Genomic DNA, 22,316 nt, shown 5'->3' with positions numbered 1-22,316 from the left:
CCACAAGCAAAATAGCTACTCAGTTGATTGTTGTCAAGCAGGAGTGAGCCTTGAGTTGCCAGCAATTTTGTTTTGTTTTATCTTAAACATTTATGTGAGCCTCTTGATTTGTATATATTATCAATTAATTCAACTTATACAAAAAATGTGTAAAGCAAATAAAACAAGCCTATCCGAGGCTGTCAATTTACAACTGTGATAGAGAAAAAAACCAGCAACTTCGCCAATGTCACACCTTAGTTGAAAGGGGTAGTCCCTTCTGATTATGAATACCTTTAATATCTGGCATCCTCATTTACAAAACAGTCATGAGTCCTTTGCGCATGTGCTCCTGACGACAGAAGGTGCTGGAAAAGCTAAAACTTTGGAGCATAAGACACGAGGCTGAAAAACACCTGTGGCATTGCCAGTCTCTGTAGATGAATCTTAACTCAGTGAATCAAATCCATTTTTTAAATTATATTTCAGCATTTGTTAGGCAATAGCAGAAGACAAGACAAAATGCAAAATATGGCCCCTGCCCAAGGGGCATGAAATCTACACAGGAAAGAAAAAAAAATTCTGGAAATAAAAACACCAGCTGGGAAGGAAACATAATTAATGAAATAGTGCCAAAATTATTGTCTTGCTGCAATTATCAGGTGTTTCTGATACTTCAACAGAGACTGATGACTCGTGGTGAAGGGGGCAGACCAGGGACACACACACTCTGGGTTCGACACAGGACAGAAATGGAATGTAAAACTCTCAGATACGGCGATGCCTCACTTCTGCCAACAAAATTCAGCCAGTAAAAGTAACCGATTTGCAAAGCACTGTAATAGTCCTTAATGATAATCATTCCACAATTACACAATTGCCTTGAACTTTACGGAAAATTGATGGCATTAAAGTGCCTTGCCTCTTCCAGATTCACCCCAATTTATTTTTTTTTTTAAGGATTTTGCTATTGTTGTCTAACTTTTAAAAAAAACTTTAGTAAAGGACTAAGGAAAACAGATGGAAAACGTAACTGTAACCAACAGAATACGATCCCAATTTTGTTTTTACAAAATGTATGTAGGCAAAGAAAAGAGGCTGGAAAGAAAGAAACTGAGATGCACTGGTTATCTGTGGCGGTTGCTATCTCGGGTGGTTGGTACTCTAAGAGCACGCAGAAACCAGCCACGTTTTCTCAGTGCTGCTTCTATTAATCCACTCTACGAACCTGCTATGCCCCGCCGTTGGATGAAATTTCACAGAGTTTCCATATTTTTTTATGGTGACTCAAATAATAAAGGAATAGTCTTTTCCCGGCTAATACAAAGTCTGGTACAATCTATGAATCACGCAATTCCAGTCAGGCGTACTATTAAAGCTCCAAATTCATGTTCAGTGTATCTCTTTACGTATCCTGAGCAGTCCCACTGCTTGGGCCCTCTTTCGACGAAAGATTGCACAGGGGAAAAGGGATGACAGCTCAGCCTCTCCCTTTGCATCCTCCACAGCTTGCTAACTGAAATATGTGCTTCTTGGGGGTTGGTTGAGGGTGAAGCGTGTGGAGAGGTAAAGGTGCAGGGAAGAGCTTTCCAGAATGACGCACTCATAGTCTGGTGTTGATGCCCTGGAAATGGCAGCCCAGAGCTGGCTGTTTCTTTCATAGGGATCTTCTGCAAATTCCTCAGACATTCATCCCTGGATACCCCTGATTACTGTTTCCTCTTACACCCTCAATTCCTCTCCTCTAATACACTTCTGACACTCCCTGGGCCCCTGGACTTCCAGCACTCCACATCCAGGCTGGGGTCCTATTGTCCTTACACATAGTATTCTGGACAGGCTGCTCCTTCCAATGGGGTCTGGTCCCCAAGAAAGAAACACCTCTGTCCCACCTTCAGAGGAAGCGCAGTTCACTCCCAGCATCCCCTGGTCAGTCCTTACCTTAGGATTTCTCCTGGAAAGAAACAGGCCCCAGTTCTGAGTTCAGCAGACTCCAGGGGATGAATATCAAGTCCTCCAAGCAGATCTTCTGAAATCCCTCGTCTCACTTGACTAAGGTGAGGAAGAAGCAACTCACCTTCTCAATGCTCTTACCTCTTCAATGCTCTCCAGGTGGGAGATCACTCTGCCCAGTCCCTCCATCTCTTCAGGCATCCTGCACAGGTGATACACATCTCACTTTTCAATGTGGGGTACCTGAAACCTATTGTATTATTCTTAGCCTTTGGAGTTTCTGCTGACACTTAACGATTTTTTTTTAAAAAGTACCATTTTAACCATATTGCTGCATTATTTTCTTCTGTATGTTTTTCTCTTTTAATTTTCCTATATTCATGTGAATTAGTTCACTATCAGAGAAAGAAATGAGTATTTTTAAAAAGCGTATCCAGGGCTAATTTTGTCAAAACAATTTAGCAGCAGTTACATATATTTGTTCAACACACATTTTAAATATTATTTTTAACTAAAGTATAGAATCATTCCCTTTATAATTATAAAAATATTTACAAGCTTCTTTTAGAATTTTGCCACATCAATAACCAGAACAAACCACCTCTACAACATGTCACCATGCCCACATCAATGCCACTCCTCTCTCTCCCCATTAATATTTTCTGTAGTAATTTAAAGAGTTGTGGTGATAAGTTCAAAGGCTTACAAAGGAAAGACTTCAAGAACACCACATCTCTGGTGAAGTCACCATTATCCAGGACTTAATCACGGCTCTTCACAGTCCAGAAAATCAACTTGATTAGGGACTCCAGAATTTCTCAGACTCAGAATAATCAAACAAAATCATCTGAAAGTGACAAATGATTTATATGTAATGGGTTCAAATTTCAGATCATAAACCTAGTTGTTCAAGAAATGTTACTTTATGTTCTCTATCTGAATTAATCTTCCATTCTGAAACATCATGTTGCTGAGTGGAGAAATTTACTCATTTATTTGTTTATTTATTTATTTATTTAAATTTATTTATTATTATTTTTGTTTTTGCTTTTTTTGGCTGTATTGGGTCTTCTTGCTGCCTGCAGGCTTTCTCTAGTTGCGGCGAGCAGGGGCTACTCTTCATTGCGGTGCATGGGCTTCTCTTGTTGCAAAGCACGGGCTCTCGGTGCGCGGGCTTCAGTAGTCACAGCACGCGGGCTCAGTAGTTGAGGCTCACGGGCTCTAGAGCGCAGGCTCAGTAGTTGTGGTGCACGGAGTTTAGTTGCTCTGCGACATGTGGGATCCTCCTGGACCAGGGCTTGAACCCGTGTCCCCTGCATTGGCAGGCAGATTCTTAACCACTGTGCCAACAGGGAAGTCCTGAGTGGAGAAATTTAACATTGGTCATTTCATGATCATCTGCTGATTTCGGATCACCTTCATGGATTCAAGTATCCACACAAGATGGGGTGGATGGCTTACATAACCCGGGGTGGGGGCAATCTGGTCTTCCACTGTCCTTGATGAAACACCCCCTTCCTCAGAAAAAAAGCCTTCCCTGCCTCTTTCTCACCAAACTCGCTCCCACCTCCTCAAGCACTCACAGGTTGTCATTAATAGAGGTTGGCAGCTACCCCAAAGGAATCACTCTAAAAAATAGCCTAGAGCCAAACTGTATGAGAAAGAAAAGTATAAACAAATAAATCAGAGGTGCAAGAGGCAAAGCAGGAAAAGTGGGCAAAATGTGGTAAGTTTAAAATTTACTCCATTGCCTGTGATTTCAAAGGCCATGATAAATGACTTTTCCGTTTTCTAGTTTCAGAGGCACCCATGCAGATTTAGGGGCTAGTACCAAGAAAGAGCTCACAACCCCTCAAAAGACAGTGTATTGTTAACCATGGGCAATTCATCATCAAGAAAATAACTAAGTCTGGATCATTTAATAAATTGTAACCCTCATGCACTAAATGGTGCTTCTGTGGCCTGGGGAAGTTCATTTTTTTTTTCAAAAGCTCAATAGGCATCCACTGTATAGCTACCCTGGTGGGATCTAACCCAGAAATAATGTTGGATCCAATTCTTTAATAGCATATATTTATTACAAGCCTTCAATAGAAAATACCAAGTCAGATCAGAGACAGAGTGTTTATGGCTGGGCTCCCAGAGAGCACAAATAACCACAATACACAGCAGAAGGTAGCAAGTGCCCAAGGAAAGAGACAGTGGACTGTTACGGGAGTTGAGAGAGGCAAGCATAGAGAAGTTCAAGGAAGGGAATTGGGGACGGCTTCCTGGGGGTTTGAGCTGAATCCTAAATGACAAGGAGATGGATGTGTGGAGGTGATGGAGAAGGGCAGTCCAAGGAACTGGCAAGAGCAGAGGCAAAGAGCAGGAGAGGGAGGGATTGTAGAATGAAGAAAGAATAGGTTGAAAAGATAGGTTGGGACAGACGAGAAGGCCTTGAAAATCCACCTAAATACTTTGGAGGATTTTTTTTGGTGTTTTTTGGTTTGGTTGGTTGATTGTTGTTGTTGGGTTTTTTGTGTATTTTTTGTGTTTGGTTTTTTTTGTTTTAGTTGGTTTTTTTCCTATACTGGGAATGCACTTGTGATTATTGAGCAAGGGAGTGCAACTATCAGAGCTGTGCTTCAGAAAATAATGGGAAAGAGATTGTAAAATGGTTAGGGGAGGGACTGGAGACAGTGAGAAACAGGAGTCTACTGAAATAGTCTGGTGACATCTGCAGAAAGGCTCCTCTGGGACGGTGTCACCCTGCTCCTTAGCAATCCCAGAACCCACCTCTTCAAGTGCTAAAAGGATGGGATTAAATGATTGTTGAATAAAGAAGATGAGGGAGAGAGTGAATGAGTCCAGTTCTGGTAAAAGACTGGAAAATATAACTTGAGGAAGACAAATGAGTTTTGAGAAGACCACATTGATTCCTACAGATAAATCTAAAACTAGGTGAAAGTTTAAGGTCATCTGACAGGTGAGGAGTTAGGGTCACGAATGACTAAAAGGACCTTGGAACTCTCTACCCACTGGGTCTCTCACTGTCTCCTTGTAACAGAGAAGAATAATTTAATAGGTATATTCTCTTCCTTCCCTTGTTACTACCTGCTGCAGTCTTAGAATATATGCAGCAAAGCACAACTTTTTTCATTAAAACACATTTTAAAAACATACTTGATTATATTTTTTCTAGATACAAAAATATCCTCTGTTCACTAAAGGTAAATAATTTAATTAATAACTTGGAAAATTCAGAAAATCACTTGCAAGTTCATCCCAGAGAAGAGCACATTTAATTTGTAAAAGCCTTTCTAATAGATATGTGTAGATATATGGAATGTAAGTCAGTAGATTGGTAGTTGCAGTAGAGTAATATATGTTGCTAGGTAAACTCTTCCTTTGGAGTGATCATCTAATCCATTCACTAGCTGAAACAAATTCCTGTGCTCTTTTGTTATCTTAAAATGTTGTCACTGTTGCTTTTACATCTCGCAGAGCCATCTCAAAATTAAAATCTACACCAAAATTAAAGAATTCTGTTTAGCTGTCTCTTGGACCACATTACTGTCTTTACTTTAATTAGTTATAATATGTATATAGGAATTCTCTGCAAGGGAGCTGGCAGCCCTTGTCAAACTCCAGGAAGTAAATAGGAACTACTTTTAATCTCAGGGCTCAGATACATAAACTCAGGCATCCAGCAGTTCATAATGAGCTCAAGGTCACCTGGTCCATAAAAAGCAGGCCTGGAAATCAAAGCCAGGATTCTGCAGACTGAAACCTTTACCCAAGAATGGAAATTTCTTCATAGAATGTTCAGTCTCGTAGATCTGAACCTGAGAGTACAGTTTAACCTCTTCACTTTACAGACATTGAAACAAAGATACAGAGAGGTTTTATGGCTGGTGTGGGTCATGTGGATAGTTAACAACTGACCGAGGTATTTCTTTCCATTGTTTTAAAACTAGACAGTGGGGCTTCCCTGCTGGCGCAGTGGTTGAGAATCTGCCTGCCAATGCAGGGGACACGGGTTCGAGCCCTGGTCTGGGAAGATCCCACATGCCGCAGAGCAACTGGGCCCGTGAGCCACAACTACTGAGCCTGCGCGTCTGGAGCCTGTGCTCCACAACAAGAGAGGCCGCGATAGTGAGAGGCCCGCGCACCGCGATGAAGAGTGGCCCCCGCTTGCCGCAACTAGAGAAAGCCCTCGCACAGAAACGAAAACCCAACACAGACAAAAATAAATAAATAAATTTTTTAAAAAACCAAAACTGGACAGTGTACAGAATTTCCCCCAATCCCGGAGGAAACAAGGTATGAAGGGAGATGTTTTTCAAATTTTAAAAAAAGTTAATTGAAAACAAAACCTGATTAGATTGAAAATTAGAGTTCATTAAAAATGAAGAAAAGATAACCTATTTTTGACTTGATGAAAGTGATCTAAAAGTGAATTTCATTTTCTTTAAAACTCAGTGTCTAAAAAAAAAAACTCAGTGTCTATTACCTCAATGAGTTTATAAATCAAGTTGTTACATCAATGTGTGTTTTATGATTTTTAATTAACTTTACTTTTTATACATTGGATCAAGCTTTCCTACACATTTAAAACAGATTCTGTCGATGTGTGATATGATTATCCTTTTTTTTTTTTGGCTGTGTCGGGTGTTAGTTGCGGCACGAGGGATTTTTCATTGAGATGTGCAGACTCTTCATTGCAGCCCAGGGGCTCTCTAGTAGTGGCAAGTGCGGGCTCAGTAGCCCCGTGGCTCGTGGGATCCTAGTTCCCCGACCGGGGATCGAACCCGCGTCCTCTGTATTGGAAGGCGGAGTCTTAACCCCTGGACCACCAGCGAAGTCCCTATTTGTTTTAAGTCTGTGCGTCTGTGGGGTGGGGGAGCGGGGATGGCGTATGCAGGGGTTTGAAAGGTCATACATCAAAATATTAACATTCTATGGTGAGATTTCAGATGCTTTATTTACCTTTTTCTGACCTGTGCTAGCTTATTTCCTCATTTTTCTACAATAAGAATATATCAATATATTTTTATATAATGCAAAAAAAAGATTTTGCCAGTGAATCAATGATCTTCCCAGCCTTTGCGGGAAAATAGCCATTTATTGTATTTGAAAAGCAAGGTGCTCTTTGTTCATCGTGGCAGATACTGTGCAGCTTGCCTGCGTAATATGCATTCCAGCCTCTTTCTAGTACAGCTTCCTACACTGCAATGTTTGGAAAGCTGAAAATTATAACTCAGACTCCTTGGCGGCTAGGGTTCCAGATGAGACTTGGGTTCTGCCAATCAGACACCGTCATGTGAGGCTAGAATCTGAAAGTGAGCTGAATGGGAAGGGAGGCAGTCTGTGGGGCACAGACTGAAGCAGGTCACAGCAGAAGCTGTGTGGCTCTGAGGTCCCCACTCCGCAGCGTCCTGACTCTCTAGCTTCTTGCCGCAGTGGTAGTAACTTGCCCTGATCACAAGGGAGGCAGGGTGAATCTGGAGGTGCTCCTGGAAATTCCACCTACCACCTGTTCCTTCAGCTTTTCCAAGAATATTGTTAAGCTGTCTTATCCATAGTTAAAAAACCCCATTCTGCTTAAAACTAGCTCCAGTGGTGCTGCTGCTTACACTTGGGCCCTGCCCCATGGAGTCCTGCTCAGAATGTTCCCATTCGCCCTCCTTCCTGTCCTTAAGCGCCACCATTAATTTTTCTCCTTTTGTAGTTACAACAATAATACCTGCTTGGACAGGAATAAAGATGCAGACCTAGAGAATGGACGTGAGGACACGGGGAGGGGGAAGGGTAAGCTGGGACGAAGCGAGAGTGGCATGGACATATATACACTCCCAAATGTAAAATAGATAGCTAGTGGGAAGCAGCCGCATAGCACAGGGAGATCAGCTGGGTGTTTTGTGACCACCTAGAGGGGTGGGATAGGGAGGGTGGGAGGGAGATGCAAGAGGGAGGGGATATGGGGATATATGTATATGTGCAGCTGATTCACTTTGTTATACAGCAGAAGCTAACACACCATTGTAGAGCAATTATACTCCAATAAAGATGTTGAAAAAAAAATAATACCTGCTTGTTGTAAAAAAAAAATAAATTAAAAAAATCAAGCAATACAAAGGTTATTCACTGAAAAATAAAAATCTCTCCTCGCGCTCCCTACCCCTTCATCCTATATTCTAAAGGAATCCATGTTTACTAGTTTGCTGTTTCATATTCTTCCAGTTATTTTTCATGCCTATAGAAACTATGAACACACAGGGTTTGGTTTTTTTTTCATTTTTACAATAATGACATATACATAAATCCTGCAACTTGATTTTTTTAAATCTTTCCATATTTGTGTGTACTAAGCTAACTTCTTTTGAACTACTACATATTATTCTACACTGTGGAAAAACTAAAATATATTTCAACATTCTCCTATAAATGGACATATTAACATTTAAAAACAATGTTGTCATAACCATGCTTTATAATATATCTGTGAGTGTATATTTGAATATTTCTTGAGATAGATTCTAAAATCTAAATGCAAGAAAAGTTAAATGTTAGCAGATTGCATTTAGCAAGGTGTTTAAAGAAAAATGTCTGTGTTGCTTATTACTGTATCACTGGGGCTCAGCACAGCATCTGCCATGTAGAAGGCACTAAATAAATATGTGTGAAATGAATGCCAAATGAATGATTGAAAATAGATTAGGAAATGCACTAATGCAATTCATCACATGAAAGGATTAAAGGAGAAAAAAATAAACCATTATGATGCATATCCCCTCAAATTGGGTAAAACTCCACATCCATTCCTGATTTTTAAGAAAAATTATTCATCAAGAAATGGAAGAAAACATCATTAACCTGATAAAAGGACTTATCAGAAACCAACAGCAAAATATATTTCTAAATATTTATAAAAGAATAGTTACTACCTCCAAGGACTCAATTATGAATAAAAATAAACTGACAGACCTGAGCTGGGAAAGGAGGCAAAAATATTAAAATAACATATAAAATATTAAAAATCCTATAGACCGCCACAAAGAAATGCAAAACAGGTGTAATCAAAAAGCAAAATCACCTGCCATACCGGTGCACTGAGTTTACTCTGATGAAGTTCATCTTATTGAGGGCAGGCATGGTGGTCCATTTTTAATATCTGGAAAAGTATGGGGTCAGACAAGGCAAGATTCTCAGAAAGAAATGAGCAGCCTGCAGCCATTCTGCCTCTTTTCCAGTACTCCTGGCCTCATCAACAGCAACAAAACCTATTCACCTCTTTGCCCTAATGTTCTGCTGTACTGGTTCTAAATGCTTCTCATCCCCTAATTGTGGTCATTTGTAGGATACAGACAGGCCAAGAACAAGGAGCTTTTTAACTTCAGGAAACTCTGTGATATAAATTTAAATTATAGGAAACAATCAAGTGTCCCATAATTTGGAATATTATATAACCATTTAAAAACGTAAATGGGACGTTTAAAAAGTCCCAACGTACCAGCTTGGGACTTCCCTGGTAGTGCGGTGGTTAAGAATCCGCCTGCCAATACAGGGGACATGGGTTCGAGCCCTGGTCTGGGAAGATCCCACATGCCACAGAGCAACTAAGCCCGTGTGCCCCAACTACTGAGCTTGTGCTCTAGAGTCCGCAAGCCACAACTACTGAGCCCACGTGCCACAACTACTGAAGCCCGTGCGCCTAGAGCCGGTGCTTCGCAACAAAGAAAAGCCACCGCAATGAGAAGCCCGCACACTGTGAAGAACAGTAGCCCCCACTCGCTGCAACTAAAGAAAGCCCCCTCATGTCAATGAAGACCCAACAAAGCCAAAAATAAATAAATAAATTTATTTTTAAAAAATCAGAAAAAAAATTTAAAAAAAAACATAAGCAGCTTTATATGTTCTTATATGGAAAAAAACACACTAAGATGTGTTAAATGAAAAAAGTAAGGTGGCAGTGTGTATACCATAACTATATATGTGGACATTTTTGTTTCTAACATTTTTTTTTTTTTTTTTTTAAGAAACTAATAAACAGTAATTTATTTATTTATTTATTTATTTTTGGCTGTGTTGGGTCTTCGTTTCTGTGTGAGGGCTTTCTCTAGTTGCGGCGAGCGGGGGCCACTCTTCATCGCGGTGCGCGGGCCTCTCACTATCGCGGCCTCTCTTGTTGCGGAGCACAGGCTCCAGACGCGCAGGCTCAGTAACTGTGGCTCACAGGCCTAGTTGCTCCATGGCATGTGGGATCTTCCCAGACCAGGGTTCGAACCCGTGTCCCCTGCATTGGCAGGCAGATTCTCAACCACTGCGCCACCAGGGAAGCCCCTCTAACATATTTTTTGAGATATAATTTACATACCATAAGTTTACCTGTTTAAATTGTACAATTCCATGATTTTCAGTGTATTTACAGGGTTGTACACCTAATCACCATAATCTTATTATAGAGCATTTTCATTATTCTAAAAAGAAACTCTGCACCCATTAACAGTCCCTGACCTTCTCCCTACCCCCAGACCTAGATAACCATTAAACTACTTTCAGTTTCTCCGGATGTGCCGATTTTGAACATCTGATATTCATGGAACCACACAATATGTGGTCCTTTGTGACTGGCTTCTTTCACTTAGCATAGTGTTTTCAAGATTCATCCACATTGTACCATACATCAGTACTGCCTTCCTTTTTTATGGTCCAATGATATTCTATTGTATGGATATATCACATTTTATATACCTAGTTGTTCATTGATGGACATTTGGGTTGTTTCCACTTTTTGGCTATGATGAATAATGCTTCTTAAGTGCATTTGTGTACAAGTTTTTGTGTGGACATATATTTTTATTCCCCTTGACTATATACGTTGGAATGGAAATTCTGGGTCATATGGTAATTCTATATTTAACATTTCGAGGAACTGTCAGGCTGTTGTCCAAAGTGGCTGAATTTTACATTCCCACCAGCAACGTAAGAGGATTCCAATTTCTCCACATCCTCACCAACGTTTGTTACTGTCCATCTTTTTTATTACATCCATTCTACTGTGTATAAAGTGGCATCTCATTTTGGTTTTAATTTGTACTTTCCTAATGACTAATGATGTTGAGCATCTTTTCATGTGCTATTGGCCATTCATATATCTTCTTTGGAAAAATGTCAATTCAGATCCTTTGCCCATTTTTCAATTGGGTTATTTGTCTTTTATTATTGAGTTATAGGAGTTATTCATTTATTTTGAATACAAGTCGTTAAACACATATATGATGTGCAAATATTTTCTTCCATTCTGTGGGTTGTCTTTTCACTATCTTGATGATGTACTTCAAAGCACAAAAGTTTTTAACTTTGAAGTACAACTTATCAATCTCCTTTTTTTAAATAACTTGTACTTTTGATGTCATATCTAAGAAATTGTTGCCTAACCCAAGGTTTTGTCTACATTTTCTAGAGTACATAAAAACCTATGTGAGCGTATGTGCTTTCTTCTCTAAAGATTCACAGAAATGTTAACAGTGATTAACTGTGTAGGGAAGGACAAGGGGAAGCAAAGAGAATTTCATGTTTCACTTTATTCATGTGTATGGTTGGAATGTCTTACCATCTATATATATCACTTCTATTTTCAGGATTATTTTTTAATCCAAATTGAATACCAATAAATAACAATTGAATATGATTGGCATTTTGGAAGGCCTAATAAATGACAATCCTCTTTTCTGCCTGAATTCAGAACCAGTTGAGATACAGATACAGAAACCAGAGAGGTGAAAGCCATAATGGCAACCTGATTTCTGATAAAGCCATCTTGGAGGGAATGACTTAGTGTAAGAGCCAAATAGATCCGCTAAAACATCCTGCCCCACCCCCACTCTGGTTTATATTTTGGAACAGTCTACGTAAGAAAAAGTTGGAGTCTAAGAGTATATGCAATTCTTGAGGATCAGTGCCTAGCACTGTTTAGGGGAAAATAGGACAGCTACAAGGGACAGGATCCTCTATGCCTGAGAACTTTTAATATATTGGCTCCACCCAATCGAAAGCTGTGAATCAATGCCTTTCACCCAGCAACAAATTAGCTTATTTCACCTCCATGACTAATGATTGAGGCAAGAGGCTTAGAGCATTTAAGAAAAAACCCTTTCTATAGACTACAGAGAAGTAGAGAAATAAGCAACTCCCCCTAACAATTGCCATGAAATTTTAAACTACAGTAAATAGAAACTTCACCTAGACATTAGATATCCTTATGTCTTGCTCCTGATGATCCTTTATAAAACTAGTGTGTACATGCAAGTGATTGGTAGTTAAGTGAGAAATTGAGAACCTAAACCAGCTTGTAAACTCCAAGGCATTTGGACAGGCATCATATTTCCTGTGAAGGAAATTTTGGGAAAGGAGCTCAAGATTTCAAGACATAGGATTTACATTTGGAAAGCAGAAAACATAGAAAGAATATTTAAATTCTAAAGCACAAGAATGGAGCTAGAGAGTAGAAGTCTTTTCAAAACAGAAAAAAAAATCAACAGAACAGTTACTGAACCTGTTAAACTACTATTGAAAAAAAATCTGCATATAAGTAGACCCATGAGTTCAAACCTGTGTTGTTCAAGGGTCCACTGCAGTTACTAAAATCCAATGCAATAAACGCTAAAATAGAAATAAGCACAGAGGAGAGCCTCCTCTAAGGTACCATAATCATAGCTTATTGTCATTGAGAAATTACTATCTGTGAAGCCTTGTGGTAAGCAGTTTACAAACATTATTTCTATTGCCCATAAGAACCCTCATTGGTAGGTTCTATTATAATTCTCTTTGCCAGATGAAAAGATCAAGACACTGAAGGGTTAGGTAGCTAAGTTTCATAGCTAATCAACAGAGGAAGCAGAATTTGAATCGTGCTGTTTGAACCCTGCCTTTGCCCTTAAGCACTGACCATCAACAAGTTCAACCACCCAGTCATGGTCAAGGAGAAAGTATTAAAATATGCCACTGAATAATGTCTCTCATATGCCTTCTCATTTAACTCATGGAACATTTGTTTTCAGTTCATCCTTGCTTGGAACCATCAGGTTGAATGGATGATATTTTATTTTAAGGGTCTAAACAACCGATAAAAAAAACTAAAAGCATCACATACATTTAAAGTTAAAGCTCCAAGTTTGATAGCAGCTGAGCATAGACTCATATCTTCATGGGGTCAAAGCAGATATACTGTCTTTTTCATCTTTGGGTCCTTAACACAGTAACTAGTACTATAGATGAGGAAGTCAGCAGTGTTTGTTGCATAAGTGATTGAATGAACAAATAAACAAATGAAAGAACAAATTAAATAGCTGTTGAATACAAAAAGTAACAGTCACAGAAGAGAAACAAGGACATCTTATGATGCAAACAGAAACAAGTAGTGACTTGATTATCCCAAATGACACAAAAATTATATGAAGATCATAGTTTACAACCTTAACATTAAGCATATCATATTGTTTGAATTCTAGAATATTCCATTTCCAAGAGACATAGAAGATATCTAGTCTGACTCAATTTGGACCTAACAGGATGTCATTAGACTTTCATTTGAATACATCCAATGGTAAAAAGCTGCTTGTGACCAGCTTAAATCACTTAATATAAAAAAATCTTCCCTATCTTGACCCAATATCTGCTTTCTGGTCCTAGTTCTACTACTGGAAACCACATAGAACAATCTAATCCTTCTAGCTCATGATAACCCATCAAATATTTGAAGACATTAATCATGTTTTCTTGTTCACACTCACATATCTTTTCTGTTTTCCTAGAGTACCATTTTTTCCTATAGATTTTATGACATGCTCATGTGTGTTTCAACAGAATAGTGACATGATCAATGGAAAGTAGCCGCAATTTTGGTTAGGAGCTTGAGAAGTCCTTTAACAGCACATATTTAAAAATTTAGAGAGACAAAATTATGTGCTCCTGAATGGAGACAGAGCTTTCCAGGTCTCCAAATTTCTGCATGGAAGTAATAGGTGTGAATACCACCTACCTCTCTTCTCAGAGTGAGGATTCTGCCAGGCATATAAGCTCATTTTTGCATTTTCTTGGGGAAACGTTATGTCCTCATGGCCTCTTCTCAACCTGCCTATGATGGAGTCTTTGTTTATATACTCAACAGGTGCAAAGAAATAATGTAGCATGAGCCTAAGTGTTTACTGTGTTTACTAAGTGCTTACTGTGAGACTGACTTTTAAAAAGGCAAGTTTCCAGGAACATTCCCCAGCAAGTGTAGGACTCGGGCCTGGCTACATTTCATTCCTGCGTACCCAGATGTTTCCTCACATTCTGATTTTCCTCCTCCGGTCCTAAGTTTTCCAATATCCACTTTTCCATTCCGGGAGCATAAATGGCCCCCCACATGATATGCTAAATCAATACTGTTCTAGAAAAAAATCAATTAGGGCTAAGACTATAAAAACAGGACTTCGCTATTTATACGAACTGTCCTGCAGGAAGTAAAGAGCACCGAAAGAATGAACCAACATATCCAGTTTCCTAACACATCTACATGATAGGCTTTGGTTGGTACCTGACTACAGTCTAAGACCCTCCAAGATTTGCTTTGTAGTCAGCAGGGCAGGGAGGTGACATGATATTCAGTTAAAAAAAAGATGAGAGGGCTTCCTTGGTGGCGCAGTGGTTGAGAATCTGCCTGCCAATGCAGGGGACACGGGTTCGAGCCCTGGTCTGGGAAGATCCCACATGCCGCGGAGCAACTGGGCCCGTGAGCCACAATTGCTGAGCCTGCGCGTCTGGAGCCTGTGCTCCGCAACAAGAGAGGCCGCGATGGTGAGAGGCCCGCGCACCGCGATGAAAGGTGGTCCCCACTTGCCACAGCTGGGGGGGGGCCCTCGCACGGAGACGAAGACTCAACACAGTCATAAATAAATAAACAAATAAATAAAAGAACGTGAATTTCTTTAAAAAAAAAAAACGCAAACTGGGCTATTCATTTCAGTAACAGTCAAGTGGTCTTAGTTTGCATTCAATTTCCAATCAGTTTCTCAATCTATTTCATCTGAAGTCTTTACATTACCCACTATTAAAAAAAAAAAAAAGATGAGAAACCATGGCATTCAATAGGAAAGGATGCACTGTGTACTTAAACGTTAGCACAGAACACAAAAGCTTTATGAAAGGGGTACCAATAACATCCGTCGGAAGGAGGTCACAGGATTGTACAAGAGCACATTTAGGATCTATAAAGGGTCACAGTGTTTGTCCAGGACAAGAGGACATTGCAGATTTATAAAAGGGTCTCAATATCTGTCCAGGAGGATAAAATATTAATGATCTCTGTTAGCTGAGAATTTTTTCTTTCTGAAACTGACAGAGTTTTGTGGCTTGTAAATCCTGCTTCCCTCTTCAGTACAGAAGAGGCTGAGAGTCTCATTTTTTCTAAAGGGCAACACGTCCCTTTCCCTCTCCTGAGAGGAGGCTTCCTGCTGTTCATCACGACCTGAGCAGTTTTGCTCACCCTGTCTCCTGCTCCCACTCACCCTTCAGCCACTGGGGACTTCTAATGTCTTAATGGGGGCAGAGAGTAGTTTCAGACTGTCATTACTGAACTAAAACCCCAATAAAAAAAGAAAAAAAAATTCTCTATCTGGCTCTTTACATTGAAATTATGTTAAGGAATTACTTCTCTTTTTTAAAGAGTCATTTTTTTGCCACTTAGTAATGAAACATAATTGTACAAATCAATTAATTTATGACAATGAAGTAATAAAATATTGATGAAATAAAAATCTCTAGACTTCAGTAATGAGAACAGGCATTAAATCAATTCTCCACACCCGCACCAAAGCAGTCTTTCCAAAATACTAACAAGTTTGTGTTTCCTGCTTAAAATACTTTACTAACTTCCTGCCATTTATAAAACAAAAGTCCAAACTAATCAGTAAGATAAAATGTTTCCTTCTTGTTGACTCTTGCTTTTTGCTCATATCCCACCACTGGATCCAATCTCTTCTTTCATACTACATCAATTCTAAACTACTTACATTCTCCAAATATAATCATTACATTCTTCAAGTATTTAAAGGAACAGCTTTATTGAGGCATAATAGACAAATAATGAATGGCACACACTTAACTTTTCAAATTGATTATTTTTGATGTATGTTTATACCCATGAACTGATCATTAAAATCAAGTCAGTGAATGTTCCATCACTCTTGAAAGTTTCCTGGTGGTCTTTGTAATCCCTTTCTCCCATCCTTCCTTGGCCCCCATCCCTAAGCAACCACTGATTTCCTCTTTGTCACTATAGATTAGTTTGCATTTCCTACTGCAGAGTTTCTCAACCTCAGCACTATCGACATTTTGGACCAGATAATTCTTTGTTGTAGAGGGCTGTTATCTGCATTGCCGGGGGTTTATCAGCATCCTTAGTCTCTACCCATCAGATGTGTGTGTAGTACCTGTGCTCCAGTTATAACCACCAGAAATGTAACCAGACATTGCCTAATGTCTCCTAGGGGCAAAATTGGCTCTGATTGAGAACCACTGTCCTAGAGTTTTATACAAAGGAAATCACATGGTGTGTGCATACTCTTTCTTGTCTGGCTTCTTTCCTTCACATAATTATTTTGACATTTATCCCACAGGGATCTTTTTCATCAGGCTACCTGATCAGAAGAGTCTCTGAGAGTGAATGTTTTATTGTCCAAGGAGGTAGTATACGGAGTGTTAGACAATGCAGGAGTCAAAAGTCTTGGGTTCTGAGTCTAGCATTTTCACTCACTGACTGTTCTATATTAATGACATGAAAATATTTGTCTAGTTCACTTTGCAAGATTACCACGAAGGTCAAGTCTGTATAACATTAAAATACTAGTATTTGCATTCATTTTGCAAAATCTATGAAAATATATAGTACATGTTTATCAAGTAATCTAAACCGTGTCATCTAATTTATATTTTTTATAGAGTCCTTGCATCTACAGAGTGTTATATGTACTGTGACACAAAAATTAGTTTGTTCCCAAAGAGCCCACAAGACATTGTGGTTAAATGAAACAGTAGAAATAGGAGAATGACAATGACAAATGACAATGACAAAAAAGTCCCTATGGTATGAAACGAAGTCTCCACGATCCTCTCTAACTCAAAAATATCACGCTTGTGAGAGGGACCATAATCTAGCTTTAAGATGTCATCATGATCTCTTTGATAATCAACATTTCCTTTCCAAGCATAATCCCTGGCAAGGCATGATATATTACCACTTAAGATGGAAAATAATATAGTAGAATTATATGGAAGATTCAGAGTCCAAGTTCTGAGGGTTTGATACAAGGCACAAGGTGTTTCTGTATATTTCAAACAAACCAAAGCCGTACAGAGATGATGAACATACACTTCATCCATCTATCATTGGGGGAAAAGTCTGCTGTTCAAACTAAGGCCCTAGCAAGTGCCCATCAGTGTGAATGGGTTTTCTGGATCCTAGAGAGCCACCTCCAAGAAATGCTCAGTTGTGAGAGTACTGACTTTCGCCTGCCCCCTTTCATCGGTCAGGACTGGAACAGTTAGACAACTGGGTAGAATGCTTAATGAGAATAGGTGGTAAATCTCAACAAAATTCATACAATTCTCTTGTGTTTGGTCCAGTCCATTTGTGGTAGCCAGACTCTAAGATGGCCCCCAATGATCCCATCTCTATGTACTGACGTCCTTATATAGTCTTCTTTCATATTATACCAGCATTAATCTGTATGAACAATAAAATACAGCAGAAATTTGGCATGTCATTTCCAATATTGATTATAACAGTCACTTCTGTTTATATCGTGATCTCTCTTTATTTCTCTCTCTCTCTCTCTGACAGGCACTCTGGTGTAAGCCAGCTGCCACATAATGACCAGCCCTATGGAGAACCCCACGTGGTAAGAAAATGAGACAGCTGACCAACAGCCAGCAAGAAACTGAGGCCTGCCAACAGCCATGTGAGCGAGGATACTCCAGCCCGTCAAGCCTTCAGATGACAACTTATCGGCAACCTCATGAAAGATCCTGAGCCACGACCACTCAGCTAAGCCACTTCTGAATTTCTAACCCTCAGAAATTGAGTGAGATAATAATAAATGTCTGTTGTTTTAAGCTGCTAAAATGTGGGGTAATTTGTTATACAGCAATAGGGTAACTAATACACCTACCTACTCCTGAAACGTGGGAGTTAGACATTGCCTACATTTTGTATATACGCGGTCTTAGGATATCCACACCCCAACATGAGAACTACTTCTGGGATGGCATCCCAGAACCTAAAGATGATCCAGTATGCTCTTTGGATGATAGAAGAAAAGGAAGAAGGATGTGGGGTGGGCAAAAGTGCAGCTGTAACTCGATCTGGACTCTCTGGGTCTGTATAAAGATGCTGCGTAAGGGAAGGACATCCCTCTGATCCAGAACAAATACCTGAAGCTGGTTGAGAAGCACAACATGTAGACTTTAACAGAGGTCTTTCTTACATATTTGCTCCAAGCAAACAGACTGAGGGCTGGAACACGATTCATGAGTTAAGTAGAGGCTTATTACCAAATAATTCACTTAAAATCTGTACCATTAGACCCACAGCTTTGGATAGAAATAAGACATTGTCTCCAGAAGACTCCAGTTAAAATGCCACATGGGAGAGGAGCAAGAACACTCTTCCATTAATATTATGGCAGAAGTAGGGTGGGGTTGTTAATACGGTTAACTTCCTTTTTTTTTTTCTTTTTTCTTTTCTTTTTTTTTTTTTTTTTGCAAAAGGCACAAAGAGAAAAGAAAAAAACTAGAATAAAGACCAAGGTGGTTTTAACTGAAGTGCTGCTATCAGGGGCAGTTGATTTAAAAATGAACAAGCGGGGCTTCCCTGGTGGCGCTGTGGTTAAGAATCTGCCTGCCAATGCAGGGGACACGGGTTCGAGCCCTGGTCTGGGAAGATCCCACATGCCGCGGAGCAACTGGGCCCGTGAGCCACAACTACTGAGCCTGTGCGTCTGGAACCTGTGCTCCACAACGGGAGAGGCCGCGACGGTGAGAGGCCCGCACACCGCGATGAAGAGTGGCCCTTGCTCGCCACAACCGGAGAAAGCCCTCACACAGAAAGGAAGACCCAACACAGCCAAAAATAAATATAAATAAATAAATAAATGTTTAAAAAAAATGAACACGCAACGATAACAAAAACAAAACCACGAAAGTGGCTCACAACCTTAGCTGCAGATGGGAATCATGTAGGGGACTTTTAAAAATCCTGTTGCCCAGAACACACCCTAGATCTATTACCTCAATGTCGTTAAGCATAAGAAGCAAGAACCATGTTATTTTTTTTTTGAATTTTATTTATTTTTTTATACAGCAGGTTCTTATTAGTTATCCATTTTATACATATTAATGTATATACGTCAATCCCGATCTCCCAATTCATCCCACCACCACCACTCCCCCCCGCCACTTTCCCCCCTTGGTGTCCATATGTTTGTTCTCTACATTTGTGTCTCTATTTCTGCCCTGCAAACTGGTTCATCTGTACCATTTTTCTAGAGAACCATCTTATTTTTTTTTTTTTTTTAAACTTTGGGTTTATTTATTTATTTATTTTTATGGCTGTGTTGGGTCTTCGTTTCTGTGCAAGGGCTTTCTCTAGTTGCGGCAAGTGGGGGCCATTCTTCATCGCAGTGCGCGGGCCTCTCATTATCGTGGCCTTTCTTGTTGCGGAGCACAGGCTCCAGACACGCAGGCTCAGTAATTGTGGCTCACGGGCCCAGTTGCTCCGCAGCACGTGGGATCTTCCCAGACCAGGGCTCGAACCCGTATCCTCTGCATTGGCAGGCAGATTCTCAACCACTGCACCACCAGGGAAGCCCCCATCTTATTTTTAAAAGCTCACTGGGTGATTCCTATAGGTAGCCAAGTTTGACAAACACTGAGCTGTGAGATATGAGACATCCAAGAAAAACAAAGAAGGAGCAAAGAGGCAAAGAAAAACAAATCACTGAATTCAACAAATTTGTCCTGTCCCTTTCATGGGGATAACCTAAGTGCTCTAACTGCTGCTGTTTTCTTGACAACATAAACTCATCAAGCTATCTCAGTATTGCAGTCCTCATTTTTCACAACACCAAGCATGCTGTTGACATTCTATAAATGCTAAATAATAACAATGGTTTGCTGTCAGGTTTTCTTTTTTTTTAATAGTTGTCATTACTGTAAAGCTGGGTATCAGGGGAGAGGTTTTGTTCAGCAAGTTCCAATTATTTGAACACCACAGTGCTAGTCAAATCGGAGTTTACCATAGACCCCAGGGCAGTGAAGGTACAAGTGGAATGTCAACAGAAGCGGTTCCTGGAGTGTCACCTTATTTTTCCCACAACTGCATGGCTCCATTGGCTTTCCAGAAAATCTGGGTCTCTCCCCTCCCATCTTGCAGGCACCCTCTATCCCTCCCCAATGCTAGCACGTGCTGTGACCTGAACGAATAACCCAGCAGACTGTCTCCCAAAGAAATCGCCCTCTGGCTCTTCTCCCTCCTAACAAGACTTTTCTAAGATCACCTGCTCTGAACATTTTGGGTAGTTGTTGTAAAAGGAACACTCTGAAGTATGCAAGGTCTGGGGAACCCTCCAGGTGTTGATAAGGAAAAAACAATGAAGGATCAAAGCCTTAAGGAAATTACATTTCCAGTGTCCTACCAAATGACCTTTAATTGGGAATAGTTTAGAACTATTCCCCGTCTAGGCTCTCATGTGTCTATCTAGAATCTTTACATTACAAAATCCAACCTTCTGCTTTGTTTTAATAACATCTTTAGGCTTCCACTGCGAATTTCTTCAATACACAAAGATATTAATTGGCGAACAAGAAACGTATGTGAAGGACTTCATGCCCTACAATTATTTGGCGGGAGACTTGGATTTTTCGTTAACATATGAAAAAAATAGTTGTGCCTCATCTTCTCAGGGATAACTTGCTGTAGCCATAATTCTATCTGCACGAGGCTATCGTGTGTTTTAGAATTGCAAAAAAGAGTTTCCTCTGTCAGAGGTAGCATCCCAAGACAACATAATGAGAAAATAAAGCAAGAAACATGCAGTTCTCTTGTGACTGCAAACAGCTAATTTAATGAATTACACAGTAGACAAAAAATGAAAATGAAAACAAGATTGACTCGATTTATGTGAAACCCCCTCTCTTTTTTTTGCACACACACACACACAAAAGGCTCAGAGTTTCAAATTTGTTTCTTTCTAATCCAGAGACCAAAGAAGTGGAAGCATGTAATTTTTTCTTAGTAAAAAAGACTTTTACCATAGTAATACCATGTATTATGACACAGAGTCCATTGAGAAGAGGCAGAGGTGTATTACAAAGTAGTGTTCACGTTTTGTGGAAATTTGTGCACCTAAATTTCCTTATTAGAATAATTTGAACTGGGGATATGCAATTATAATGCAGCAATAAAAGACTATTGTACTTAAGGCTTACTTGTTCATTACTTGGTTTGGGGTACATTTTTATTGCTGCTTTGTACAATCATATGATGGAATCTGTGGCACATGAAAGCACAATGACATACATGCAAGGCTTTTGATTATAGCACTGTTTGTAGCCAAAAATAAATGGGGAAAAACTAAATATCTATCAACAGGAAATATTTTAAATAAATTATGACATATCTGTTTAATGAAATCTAGGTAAATGTTAAAATAATGAAGTGATTTATGAAATTCTCCTTAACAGATCTAATTACATGAAGTTAAAAAGGTGCAGTTTACTGTATATAATACACAATCATTTGTGGGACAAAAGAGGGATTAGATATTTATATATAACTTGTCTATGCATAAGATGGTAATAAAAAATAATAATCATGCAGAAAAGAATTGAGAGAGAATAAGAATTAGGGGCAGAAAGAAGAATTTTTACCTTTTCTGTGTTGGCTGTTGTCTGTACTTTTCTCTAAAAGACTTTAACATAGATAGTGTGGTATACATGTGCACATTCAGTATTTTAAACTTATCCCTGTACCCTGGGGGGTTAGTTAATATTTGAAGTGCCTTAATCAGGAATACACACTTAAATAATTATTAATAGTAACTATTATTATTAATAACTTGTATTTAAAATTATTTAATCAAAAGCCCGCATTCCACAAATAGGCTAATATATCACATCATCAATCTTGCTTTCTGATTAATAGCAAAGGTCATGCTAGTTTAACAAAATAGATTTTATTGATTTATTTATGTATTTAAGAAATATTTATTGAGCAACAACATGATAAAAGGCATTTTCAGCACTTGGTCCAAATCAGTGAACAACAACAACAATTAAAAAAAGAGAAATTTATATTCTTG

At 39.4% G+C, this 22,316-nt stretch overlaps 1 long non-coding RNA gene across 1 annotated transcript; it reads right to left on the bottom strand.

Moving 5' to 3' along the window:
* Positions 1-14,585: 14,585 nt before the first annotated feature.
* Positions 14,586-19,831, bottom strand: LOC309631053. The gene is made up of 2 exons (XR_014246044.1): positions 19,142-19,831; positions 14,586-18,829 (listed from the first exon to the last, which is right to left on the bottom strand). It is a non-coding gene; the product is annotated as an uncharacterized lncRNA (long non-coding RNA).
* Between the last annotated feature and the right edge of the window lie 2,485 nt (positions 19,832-22,316).

This window comes from Balaenoptera borealis, assembly GCF_965194805.1.
Source record: "Balaenoptera borealis genome assembly, chromosome: 6".
In the NCBI taxonomy this organism is placed as follows: Eukaryota; Metazoa; Chordata; class Mammalia; order Artiodactyla; family Balaenopteridae; genus Balaenoptera; species Balaenoptera borealis.
Note: the sequence above shows the minus strand (reverse complement) of the source record. Positions and strands in the feature narration are given on the sequence as shown.